The 14,032-nt window shown below is 37.5% G+C and overlaps 1 protein-coding gene across 1 annotated transcript in view; it reads right to left on the bottom strand.

Annotated features, from left to right (window-relative positions):
- Positions 1 to 13,327, bottom strand: part of RP1 (RP1 axonemal microtubule associated) — a 205,521-nt gene extending 192,194 nt beyond the window's left edge. The window contains exons 1-3 of the mRNA XM_064425911.1: positions 13,157 to 13,327; positions 13,003 to 13,043; positions 9,649 to 9,795 (exon numbers count right to left, since the gene is read on the bottom strand). The gene's annotated coding sequence lies outside the window, so the exon portion shown is untranslated. The remainder of the gene's footprint in view (positions 1 to 9,648; positions 9,796 to 13,002; positions 13,044 to 13,156) is intronic.
- Positions 13,328 to 14,032: the final 705 nt, after the last annotated feature.

The following is a 14,032-nucleotide window of genomic DNA, read 5'->3' as shown; positions in this document are numbered from 1 at the left end:
GTAAACAGATTTTACCAAGAATAAATGTATATATGGACAAATGACACAAATACTTTTCTTCCAGACTTACACTGAAATTCCGTTATTGTAGAGAATGTTTCTGTTTCAATAAACCAAATTAGCAAAAATATCCTTTCAGCTATCTTTCTGTGAATTTCTAGTTACACCTTGTAAAAGGTATTCTTAAAGTATGAATGCCTGCTGACTCAAATTAGAGTCAGCTGATATTAGAAAAAAATACCCTGGATTTTTATTCATAACTTCAACTGAAAAGAAGATTTCCAAGCACAATTGCACCAGTTTAACTGTTAAAAATTCGAGGACGTACATAAATCAAGTTTCTCATCCCCCTGCTAGACTTTAGCCCCCAAGCACTTCCCACTTAGCAGGTGATGAAGAAAACATCCTGTTTATACCCTGCATTCTAGTAAATAGTGTATGAACTCATACCTGTTTGCAGGAATGAACTATAAAATGGCAAAAATTAAAATGAAAAATTCAGTGGCACTTTTAACACCTTTCAAATTATCTCTTGCAATCGGGATGCAAGTCTTCTACAGCAGCTGTTTTCCTCCAGAAGAAACCTGTGCCTTTTACCAAAAGTGTAGTGAACTGCTCTGTGTTTTCCCTATTCCAAAACTGCCAGATGGTTTTGAATTCTTCCCATGTCTTTTCAACAGGGTCTCTCCTGAAAAGAGCGACAGCATGAAACTCAAAAAAAATCAAGAATCAAGTAGTGCCAAGCCATTCAGTGCTGGGGCTTTGATGGCACTACAAGGGCTCCGTGTCCCTAACCCAGGACCCACCCTCTGCCCGGGTCTCAGCACCCCTGGGGCTGTCAGACCCTGCCTGGTCGGGCTGCAGGGCTTGTCCCCAGCCCCAGGGAGGTGCCCGATCCCCAGGGAGGTGCCCCATCCCCAAGGCTGCCCTGCTGCCCCACTCCTGACCAGGGACTGCCTGGGGACACTGTGCAGCTCCAGAGCTCCGGGCCTCCTGGAAGCCTCCTGGAAGCCTCCTGCCTGTGTCACACCCTGACATTCTTAAGTAACTGAACAGATAATCTGTTCAATCTACTGAGACAGCTACGGCACTGTCTTGCTACATAAAATCCATGAATGGCATAATGGCCTCAGTTGTGCAATTCCTGTAAAAGCCAACACAAGCACAGTGATGCTACTGCCTGTCAGACACTACACCTCAAATCTTTGCCACTTCAAGTATTTCATGTGTGAGAAAGATGAAGGCAGATGAACACGAGTAGAAAGGCTATTTGATTACAATTATGGTTAATCTTAATATACACCCTGTTAAACTCTGCAGTTGTTTTTTTTTGTTTATTTAAAAGGTTTTCTGGCTCGCTCACCAGCGTAGGCAGCTATACAGGACAGACTGTTTCTACAGTCCTGGAAAAGTACTCTACCAAAAATAAATGTGTTGATTATGCTCAGAAGGTTCTGCTACACCACAATGAAAGTATAAAGAAGACAAAAATTAAAACAGGCCCATACGGTACAAACTTCTAGAACAGGGAAGAAAATCTCTTTCTAAAAGAGAATTAGACCAAAACCAAAAATACTTGGATTTATGATTTCAAGTTGCATAAAACCAGACATGTTCTATACATCATTAGAACAAAGCCTGTGGCACTAAAAAGTTACATGCAGGTTTATCAAGTCTTTAAAATTAATATGAGCATTGCCCCTTTGATATGCTGTGTTTCTGTGCTCTAAGTAGTAAAGATCCTACACATCACCTTTTTTGACTAAGTAGTGGGATCATTAAGATGCCATACAAACTTCCAGTTACAGGCACATGTCCAGCAGCAAACCAAGCATACGCCACACACATTGAAACAATGAATCCAAAATGTTCCTCTTCTTTCTCCTTATCAATGATATATTGATGATATAAGCAGCAGAACATACTGGACTAGTTGAAGAACAACTAAGAGAGAAGGCAGAATACTGAATGTACATGAATCTGCTGTCAAACGCTCTGCTGCTCCCTAAATTAGGGCTTTTGTATCCTCTCACATCAATTTTTAAAATAGGTCAAATAGTCTGGAAGACACTGAACTCCAGCAGGGTACTTGACTTGGCGCCACAGTGAAGCACAGGGCTTAAAACAACACAGAATTCCTCTGTTGATGCCACTCCTCAATCCAACCAATGGCAGGAGCATAAAGCAGGCACAGAGAAAGCATCTGACTTAATTATTGGGGAAACAAGGGGCTACTGTATTACCAGTGTCTTAAGAGAGGACATCCCTGTTGTCAGAATAACTGCTTCTACTTCATATTCTTTGCTTCAGGGAAAATATGTAGCCAGACAAAAATGCTGATCTGAATGGTTTTTTCTTCCTCCTTTGCTGAAACTGTATCACAGCTACCAATGGCACATCCTGAAAGTTCTGTGCCAAGGCAAGCAAAGGAAAAAAATATATTCTGACTCTAGAATCCTACCAAGTGATTTCCATGAGTCTGGCACAAGACTAGGCTTATTCATCTAAGAAAGGGCAGAGGTGGGATCCCAGCTCACTGTCACTGAGCAGAAACATTTTCTCTAAAACACAGATAATCTTTCATGGCTGTAGGTAAGTTCACAGAACTTCCAAAAACAAATACCAGAAAGGCTTTAGGGTTTGCCTGAACAGTGTTTCTCATCTCACAGATAAGTTCATCTCTGATAAGTTAAATAAAATGGCTAAGAGTTTCACAGTATTTTGTTATTAAAAGAAAAGCATACCTATCACTTCAATACAATTATCAGCAATGGTTGCACATTTCTCTCTGTATGCAAACATTATAAATCATGGAACACACAACTGAATTGCTTCAATGAGATTTAGCAATCAGAAAGTTTCATCCCCTAATGCCTTTCATTAGGCCTTAAATTCTCATTCTTAGCAACAAAACTAGCAGAGGCATTAATCTAATCCCTTGTGAGACATTCAGCCTTCTTGTGAGCTCAGCCTCACAGCTGTGAGATCCAAGTTGCAGAGGGGCTGCCCAGGCACAACATCTTGCCCACCTATAGAACATGATCATATTGTAAACAGAGACTAACAAAGAACTACCTTTTCAAATCAAACAGAGCTTAAAATATGCAGTAATTCACCTGAAGAAAGAACATTATTTTCACAGCATTTACATCACAAATTTAATAAGTGTTAGGAGTATCTCTCTAGCAGTCTACTACTAACATGCCTCCTTTCCTATTACATACAGTTGCAGCATTTTTTTGCAACCCCAGACACTGAATTATAAATGACCAAAATATTAAATTTTTTGTAATCAAACAGCAGCACAAAAGTGGTAATAGTTTTATATACAAAATCACTGAAGAGTTAGACCACAATTTTTACAACAACAACAAAAAAAAGTCTACCTGCCTACCTTACAACTATGACATTCAGTAGGGTGACTCATCTCCCATCTGAATTTCCTTAGGAGTAAGGGCTGAATACCTTTGATAAAAAGAGCCAGTCTTGGCAAACAAGTATATCTCAGTCTAACAGAAATACACCATCTTTGTCTTCCCCTTTTCTCTAAAAGGGCCTCTCAAAACACTCAACCTGTCATTTTTACCACACATACTGTTCTTCTGTAGCATTTGTTCATCCATTTGAAATCACCACAACCATCCCCATCTCCCAAATAACCACACTCTATCAGATGAAAACAACGTTGTGTCTAATTATTAATTCTCAGCCACCAAGTCATTGAAATACTGGAAATCATTGAGATCTGAAATCCAAGATCACAACTTCAAGCATATTCCAAGCACTCAAAAGTATATGTGTATTATTAGATCTGTTTAATCCATTAGTTCTTGGTTCTCATTCCAGCTCTCTGTGCAAAACCAAGGCCTTACCTTATCCATAAAACATAAGTTTTCAATTTTTCCTTTAGTTCATACTAATCACATAATGATTTTTAATGGCTTCATAGCCAAAAAAATCACTACAGATCTTACTTCATCTCTTCATAAATTACTTCACTTTAACATGCACAATGCATGTCACATATTATTTAAACTAACCCTTATCTACTTTATGCAAATAAATTTCTTCACACAGCTAATTACTTCTTAAAAGCAACTTTAAAAATCTCTTTCTGCCTGTATCAGCTATCTCTAGGCACATTCTAGAGCACCTCTAAGATCAACACAACACAACAGGCTGGGTAACATTCACAGGTTCAGAAGCAATATCTTGTCTGCTCAATTGCACACCAGTCACAGTAAGTCCTGTGGCCTTCCCTACATTCCCTGGACAGAGATATCTCCAATGTTTTCAATTGTATTCTCCCTGATCAGAAAACATAATAAACATTAATGGTACTGTCCCACTGAGCTTCAAGGAAGTATTTCTAATCCTGCCAACTGCAACTGCTTGTGGGAAGTGTATTCCATGAAGGGTTACATCCTACAGCTGTGATGACACAACGAATATAGAACAAAACCCAGCAGGCCTTACACAGCCAATTATAGTCCTGGGATTTACCAATCCAGGAGTGGCATCCCCTGGATTCAACTACTGAATTCAGGTTTTCAAATTTTGGTGCAGAGATTGCCTTTCTTTTAACCCTACCATTATATCTCCTCGACTAACACAGTGATTGAAAAAAAAAAAAAACCAAACAAACAAAAAAAAAACCAAAAAAAGAACCACAAACATATTAATTGAAAACTGTCTATTCAACAGCATTTCTTTGCCTCAATGGCTTAAACCTCCTATATCCTCTTTCAAATGTTTATATATAGCCCGGCTGCTGAGCTACACATACTGCAGCAAGTCTTCCACCTGCTGGACAAAAGGCAGCACTAAGCTTCCTTGACAGGAAACAGATGCAACAAATACCTGAGAGCAACACAATGATAGAATAAAAAGGAAAAAAAAAAACCCTAAACCAAACACAAAAAGGCAGCATCAGGGTGTCCCTGTTCTTGTCTAAATGCAGTAAGTAAATAAAGGTGAAAAAATGCAGCCATCCAAATAAAGGGATACAGAGGTCAAGCATCTGTGGCCAAGGAGGAGCTGTTCTGCTTTCCCAGTATTCCTCGTTTTACAAACTGTTGCTACAGGGTCTATTTCTTTGTGCTTTTACAAAGGAGCTGCATTACTCGAAATGGAAATACTACAGACCTTCTGCCTTTCGGGCTGCTCTGGGCAGGTAACTGCTCTAATCAAGCAAGTAGAAAAATTTCCCTATTTGTGTTCTCTGCCTACCTCAGGTGGCTGGTTGAATCAGAGCATCACGTATTCTGTGATCCCAAAGCAGCTGGGCAATTGCCAGATTCCCAGATTCCCATGCCCATCTCGAGCAGATTCAGAGGGGATGCCAGCCTGACGCTGGTTTCCACTCCCGGCTCCGGGCGCAGGGAGGGCTGTTCCCTGCGCTCCCGGGAGCAGAGCCGTGCTGCTGTGCCCGAGGCTGGGAAAGGGGGAGATGCTGCTTCCCGCACATCCTGCATCTCAGTCAGACATGGAAAAGGCTTTCAGCAGCGTGCAGCTCGGTATCAAACTACAGGGTGTTACCTACTCGTTCAAAAAAATTGGAACATGGTCTTAACTAAAGTTCACTCCAATCTTTCAAAGCTCTTTTTTTTTTTTTTTGTTTTGGTTTGGTTTGGGTTTTTTTATGTAGGTTGGTTTGAGACCCCCAGCAGCATTTTTCCCTGAGGTAATGCCTAAATCTTGAGTCAATCAAGGATGCAAAGAGAGAGGCTGCAGGTCTCCTTTGGTGTTATCTACTCTTCTCTAGAAGGTAGGTACACATCATCAAGAGGAGGGACAGTTGTGAAATTGCAAACAAAGTCAGGGAAAGATGGGTTACAGAGCCTTGTGGGACAGAAAATCTTCAGAAAATCTTCAGATTTCATTCAGAAATCTTAAATGGGATTGGCAGACATTACTAATAATGAAAGCTGAGCCACTAAGATTAGATCATTTCTAGATCTTCATAACAAGAGTTTTACCAGGTTTTTTTTGTTTGTTTGTTTTGGAATTTTTTTGTTTTTGTTTTTTTACTAGAAAATTATACTCATTACAATTTCCATAATGGTCACAGGCTTAAACAGGTCTCAGTCTTTCAAAATTTATCTTCAGAAATTAAGAACCAAACAAAAGGTGCAGAAGAAGCATGTAGGAGACTTCATAATTGATGTTGCCAAAAACATCACAAAAGAGCCCTCCCCATATATCTGCACACAAGTGCACACAAAAACACACAGAGACTCACATCTGTATCAGCTGTCTTAAAGGGTCAGTGTCACAAAGTTAAACATAGTTTAGTGATAATAGCTGCAAGAAAATATTTTTAAAGCATAATAATTTGTAAATGAGACAGCTCCTCAAGAAGCCACAATCTGAGAGAAAAATAATTTCAAAAGTAAATAAACTTAGATAGACTAAAACTAATTACAACCATTAAAAAATCATAAAAACCATAAAAACCATAAAAGAATCCTAAAAGAAATGCAGTGTAAAAAGATTGACAATTATTTTTAAGTAAACCAAGAATAAAGAGTATGTTAACAGTATTATCATAAATTTTCTGTTATAATTTGGGCAAAGAAGAAATGTACAATGAATAGCTCAGTAGTCTGTTTTATGCATGATAAATCAGATGCAGTCATATCATAAGGCTGATGAAATTCTATTTTTTTCAGAAATATTTAAGGATGCTTCTATATAAAGCTTTAAATTCTGATATTATTTGCTCAATCAGGTTGGAACTACATGTTAGAAAAGCAAGTGGCAGAGGAATTTTCACAATTTCCAGGTCAGAGGATGCCACAAAATACTCAGACTTAAGGAAAATCAGTTTATATCATTAACATATAACAAATATAACTGCGATATTTTTAATGCTATAGGAACTGTCAACCTTTAAAAAATCCTGGATAAAATGAAACAGCAGTACTAAGTGAATAAGAAAGCTCAGAACAATAATTATATGCTGATTTATGTGTGTTTGCATTACGGGAACTGGTTTGATAGATTTTTTTTTTTTATGTCATTACAAGTCCAGCTGACAGTAACAAATGGTGTCAGTGCAGCATGCCCAGATCCCCAAACTAAAGCAGTTTCATGCTTGCTGCACCCAATGCTCTCATCACTCGTCCTGAGGTGGCAAGCAAAGCCAGGCTGGCTGTGTAACTCCCATCCTAAAGCACTGGCACTGCTCACGAGCAGGGTATGCTCAGCACTGGACTAACACAACCACAAGGTACCAGGGCATAAACCGTGTTTTTAGTGGGAGCCTACAGGACCAGCTCTCATCACCTCCAACTTAACACTTTGGAAGAAATAGAAGTCGCTAGGGAAGATGTGAAGACTGGGGAAAGGCAAGTTTAAAAAAGGGTGAAGTTGTCTGATAGAGAGCAATCAAGATCACATGATACCATGGACACAAGAAACCCCAGCTGGTTTTAAGACAAGCAAATGAAAGTCAAGCATAGGAGCAAAGGCAATCGCTTCTGCTCTGGTGGTCAGAAACACTGCAAAGAGTCGTCAAATTAATATGGAGTCTTAGTGAATTCTGTGCCCAGAGGGGCCACTAAAATGATTCTAAGGTGTTTAAAATTAAGATTACAAAGCAGGAGCACAGCAGTTCCTTCAACTCCATGTTTGGCAATGTTGCATCCTTCTTTTGGTTTTTTTTAAGCATAACCTGTTTTCAAGCTAATTTGTTAAAAAGAACATTGAATCTCTAAATCCTGCACCATCAAACCCCTAAATCATTCCTGTACACATTTTTTGATGTAATTGTAGTTGATCAATCTTTTCAGCTTAACAGAGAAGAGCTGAAGCAATGATTTGATCATTTTCTTTAAGAACATGAATGGCAAACAGTGGAACTGCAAATTTTTTCAGGCTAGTAACAAAGATGCAGTAAGACCCACAGGCTGAAAGTTGAAGCCAAATATTCAGAAGAATAATATTTAACAATTACAGTATTTAACCTGCTGGTTAAACCATTTTTCCCCAATATTGAAGAGAAATATCTAAGACTCTAAGATTATTCTGAATATTGAAGTAATATTTTTAATTTATGCACTTATATAATATATTGTATTATGTATTATTCAATTATACATTTCTGTAATTTTCACTGCAGGACAGTTTTTAAATGGCAGATAAACTATCAGATTGTATCAGATCTAATTATGAAGTACACAAGGATATCTTATTTTATTAAAATAGACAAATGGTAATAATATTGTAAAAATAAATGTATTCAAGATGTAAATGCCTAGATAAGCTGTATGTCAAGGTACAGTTCAATTTTTGACCAAATACTACTAACGATGTAAGGCAATTGATTGTTTTTTGCATAGACTTCCAAAAAAATCTTCCTCAACTATAGACGAAATCTGCAAAGTAATATTTCCAAGGGATAAATCTTAACAATGGAAGGGGAAAAAACTCCTCAGAATAAAATTCTTAGAAAAGTTTAGACAAAGGTTTTGCAGAACAACTCAGGGAAACAAAACATACTGGGAAGATATGGAGCAGTGTAAGCAAATAAATAGCCTGATTTACACACCACAGGTATCTAAAACTCCCAGTATTTCATTTGCAGAAAGAAACTTAAATATTTAAAATATTTTCATATTTTTCATATATTTCATATATTCACATATGTCTTCATGTATGAACATGTGTGCACTTTATACACTAAAATGCTATTTACTGGCAATGATTTGCATCACTTTGTAAATTCTATATTAAAGCCAAAACAAAAAAAAAGGTTAAAATTAAAATATCATTCCTGTTCTCAAAGATCAATTGTTTGGCCTTTTTTAAACTTCCTGTTTTGCTCTATAGGAACTCTTCTTTATCACACTTGATTCACAGAACATGCTATTATTGTTTTGCTTTGCTTTACTCCCCATCAGCAAAAAAACTACTGCACCTGAACAACTCTAAACCCCTTTTCCATGCACGTTTTCTCACAGAATTAACTGACATCAGTAGATTGTTTGCTTTTAACCCTGACATCCCCCCTCCAACCTATTTTTGAAACAAATTTTATTTTAGGATGTCCTGACTGATACTAAATTGGAAACCCTGGTGTGAATTTTATAGAACATATTTCCTTTTATAGAGGATGTTCACAGCTAATCTGTCATCTAAAGGGCAGACAGAGGTCAGAAGGTTAGGAAACCAAGACAGGTGGCCCAGAAGCAGCCTGAAATCCAAACTCTTTTGGCATTGTGTGCTTAATTATATTGCAACGATTCTGAGTGTCTTCTCACTGTGCCATATTTTATTAACACTAAAAAGACCTCAGCTCTGTAACAAAATGGGCAAACATTGAGCAGAAGAACTTTCTTGCAGAACAATTCTTCCACCAGGGTAAAGATGGACAGCAAATTCCCTGTTTCCCACAGATCTTTTCCCAAGAAATTGTGCCAGGAAATGAAGAATCCGGGTTTGTTCAGGCTTCCCCTCAGCCCTGCAAGCACACACTTGTGTTTCCATGTTTACAACTCACTTTTAAAAAAACATATTTACCTCATCAGAGAGTGATGCCAATCCCCCCTCATTCTATTATTATTAATAATGCAACAAAATGAAATTATTGTTCTATTCCACTATATCCACTTTTCAATCACTAAAAATTACGAGTTTTGTACTTGCCATCTAAGCCAGTGTAAACTTGTTGTCACCAAAGCTGCCACAAACTGAGGCTCTTTGACTCCTCCCTTTCCGTAGCACATCAGCAGGCTCCAGGAGGCCCACAGGTGTTTTTCCAAGGTTCTTACCTCCTGGTAAGACCAAGTGATTCTGCAGACAAAGCACAGTTTGGAGATAGGGTGGAGAAACAGGATTCTGTAGAAAATCCTGTAGAATTATCTTGCATCGAGGACAGCAGCAGAGAGAAATGGGTTCCACTGGATCAGATGGAGCTGCTGGGCCAACATTGCACTTAACTCCCTGAGCTGCAGCATTTAGGCAGCAAACAGCAAACAGGATTTCCACTGTGCCCCACATGTGCAATGTAGGTATCACCCAAATGATGCAGTAAAATATCCTCTTGCACCCAAAAAAAGATGTGGAGCAGTAGCAAGTCCTACTTTGGATTTAAAATGCTACATGAGCTATTCAGCTCAACACTTGTAAATCTACATCACCCATGGCATCACATACCAGCTCAACCCATCAAACCAGTATGGAACATTCAAATATGCTCCAACTGCACTTTTGCTTTCACCTCTCTTTCACATCAGCCTTCTATTGAGGGTTTTTATTTGGGCACAAAATCTCACTTTGAAGGCCCCAGTTAGCAAGTCTTCAGAAAAATTCCTCCTGAAGGCCAAGCTTTGCAGAAAATCAACTGTTTAACCACTGTGCTGAACTCAAATGCAGAGATCCTGCTAAAGATACAGCCCAGAGTAGTTAACTTATGAAAAAAGTTTCCCATTTTGAACACAAGTAACTCTGCTTTATACCATTATCATGTGAGGGGCAGACACCAACCTAGTATTTGGGGAAGGGGCTTGCAAAACACAGAAAGAAAATAGAAATGTCTGTGTTTATGTGTATGTCTGCAAATGGGATGGAAGTAACTGAGTTAGTAAAAATAATTGCTGTGACACAAAATAACTGTTCATCTGTATTACATTGTTTCCATTTATTATCTCCACATATAAACTATTTTACCAAAAAGGATACACACTGCAGACAAAGCACAGAAACTCAAGATAGGATGTACATTTTGAGAAAACTCCTGACTTTCTGTTCCTTACAATTTCTCTGTCTTCCCAGACACATAAAATAAACATAGTTAGACTGACTTCAGCATTTTATGGTTTATAGCCCTCAGCCCCAAAATCTGCCAAAACCTGAGTGCACAGAGATAAGATATTAAGAATTAAAGAAAAAAAAATTGTTTTCCCCTCTGCACTCTTCTACACTACCCCACCTGTTAACAGCTTTTTGCATAAGTACAGTTTATTTGTAGAAGTATTCTTTCTAATTTGGACTTCTGCAAGTAACACCACCTGAAATAATTTGTGCACCTATCAACAAAAGCTGCAGCTTTTGAAAATGTACCTTCTTAATAGTTTTTAACACTTCTGATTTTAACTTTGGAGGTCTTTGAATACAAGAATAGGATGTCAGACAAATAGAAGGCAAATTTTATAAACTTGAGAACCATGATACTTGACCCATAAATGCCAAAGTAATAGGCTTCTTTATTCTCTCTCCTCCCAGTGGCCCTATACTCATTTTCTGCACAAAATTCACCATCTCTTTTTTAAGGTAGAAGTCACAGTTCTACTAATTAAAAGGTTCTATTAATTAAAAGGTTCTACAATGATTATAAATTTTCCCATTTGCTGAATTGAGGGCATGCCATTTTGTGTTATCTTGAAACATGTTTTTACACCAGTTAAATATGATTTGTCAGCAATTACCCTTATTTTGGTTTAGCATGTCCTTTGTTAATTAGAGCAGTCCCTAATTTAATCTTGCCAAGTATTTTAGCTCTGGAGTTTGCAAGCCCCTAAGCTATCATCAATTTCACAAGTTTCTTAATTTACACCTGCTGAGATAGGATCAGCAGACTTGGGTTTGTTTAAATGAAAATTTCTGTTTGGATTACAGAGGGAGGCTGCCTACCCATGGGCATACACATTGGGATAAACAGCCACCATAGGTGGCCACTCTGAGAGTGAAAACATTACAGAAAGTTGAGTGTACAGAAAAAAGAAAATAAAAGAAGGTATACTACAAGACAAGCATTTGCATTTACTGTATTTCAAACAATGCCACACTGATTTTGTTAAACTCAGTGTTACACTTCCATAAGCATTATAAGGGTCTTTAAAGACAGGGTACTGCAGTGATGTGTATGAGAACTTTTACACACAGACCAAAGCTTGCAGAACTAGCAGTTGTTAGCCTATTTGTATCAATTTAATGTCTTATTTTCAAATGTCCAAGTGTTCAAAAATCAAACAAAACCATTTCCACACATATATGGCATAAATACATGTTAAAGTATTTTAAAATTAATAGTAACTTTATTTTCAAGTTTGTTATTAATAATCTTTACTCCAGATAATGGTTTTCAGTAAATTTTTTTAACAGGAAGAATCAAGAACTTTTTTTTATAACTAATTATTTATTCATTATGAAAAAAAAAATTAAAATGTATTTCCAGAAAATACTTAAATGGTGCTTCTAAAGAAAGAATAAAACAATTTAAAAAATCAGAACATAACTTTGTTTTGTAAATGAAGGAAGCAATCAAATATTATAACGTCAAATTTATGTCTAAAGAAGCTGCATTAAATAAAACTTTACATAATATTTACACCTTTTCTTCAAATGCATTTATGATGAAAACAACTAAATTAACCCAGTTTAAAATGTTTGGATTAATCTAAAGAAAATGCACGCCTCACTTACATTGCCTGAAGACTTAAATAATTCCTCTTGACTGGCTATGTTAGATACTTGCTTATATTGTTGGGGATTTTTTTCTAATATGATCCAACTACCATGTTTGATTTAGAGATTTGCTCCCTACTGCAATGTACTTAAATAAATTTGGCAACTAGGAGCATAACATGATAACCTGGTCCTGTAAAAGGTTAAAGTCAACAATTGCAAAGCTTTTAGTTGTGAAAACAACCAGTAAATCTTGAGGCAAGCCAATAACATTTTCTTCTATTTTCTCACCAATTAAGTGAGATCCTGTTTCTGAGTCTGAGGTGCATGTAGGTTATCAGGTGTGTGTGTGCCTTTAGGATTAGTCATGTTCATGGCAATAAAATTAGCGTGGGGAGCTGGGAAGAGTTTACACAGTCCAAGTCCAGCTTTTCCATGCTCCATCTCTCATGTCACAAAATACTACACAGTCATTTCATTTCCACTGATTGATGCCTGGACATTCACTACAGGAATAATTATAAATCAAATATAGAGAGTATCAGACAAGGTCATTGTCTTTGGCTCTAATAGATACTAAATTAAATTACTTACCATAACTCATCTCTGTTTCTCAATCTCTTCAGAAGGCATGACTGTAGAAAAATTCATACATACATGGGGATTGAAAACAACAACAATGAGCAGGCTTTATCACCAGTGGAAAACAGCTCTAGGGCTGTGATATTTTTACCTGAAATTCACTTACTATTTTTCTCTAAAAAGAACTGCTACAGCAGTGGTCTTGTACTCAGCACTGCTGTGTCAGCATCTCAAATCCTGTGTTCAGTTTTGGGCCCCTCACTGCTATGAAGACATTGAGGTGCTGAAATGTGTCCAGAGAAGGGCAACAGAGCTGGTGCAGGACTGGAGCATGAGTCTTGTGAGGAGGAGGTGAGGGAGCTGGGAGTGTTTTGTCTGGAGAAAAGGAGGCTCAGGTGGGTCCTTATCACTCTACAATTACATGAAAGGAGACTGTAGAGAGGTGGGGTTCATTCTCTTCTCCCAGGTAACAAGTTGTGCCAGGGGAAGTTTAGATTGGATATTAAGAAAAATTTCTTCACAGAAGGCATTGCCAAGCATTGGAACAGGCTACCCAGGGGACTTCTGGTTTCAGCACCCCTGGAGACATTTAGAAGACCTGCGGACTCAGGGACACGTTCAATGTGGGCTTGGCAATGCTGGGTTAGAAGTTGAACTTGATAAAAAAAGTCTTTTCCAACCAAAATGTTTTTATGAATCTAAGGACATGCCCTTCTCTGTCCAACAGTTAGCACCTTGCTATTGAGGAACTCTCTAAAGGAGACTGTCAGCAAACAGAGGTATCAAGTACTTTATTTAATAGGCACTAAATTGTGAAAAATACTTATCCATTCATTTTTCAAAGTAAGCTGAAGTGGGGGGAAAAATGAAAGGTCATAATTTTTCATATTTTTATGCACACATATACACATTTCTTTCCATGCATACAGAAAACTGAATATAGATACTGAATATAGATTTCTTTTGTAAATGAAAGAAGCAGTCAAGTATTATAAAGTCAAATTTGCAACTAAAGAAATATGCATTAAGTGAAACTCTACAT

The sequence above is a fragment of the Passer domesticus genome, chromosome 1, assembly GCF_036417665.1.
Source record: "Passer domesticus isolate bPasDom1 chromosome 1, bPasDom1.hap1, whole genome shotgun sequence".
In the NCBI taxonomy this organism is placed as follows: Eukaryota; Metazoa; Chordata; class Aves; order Passeriformes; family Passeridae; genus Passer; species Passer domesticus.
Note: the sequence above shows the minus strand (reverse complement) of the source record. Positions and strands in the feature narration are given on the sequence as shown.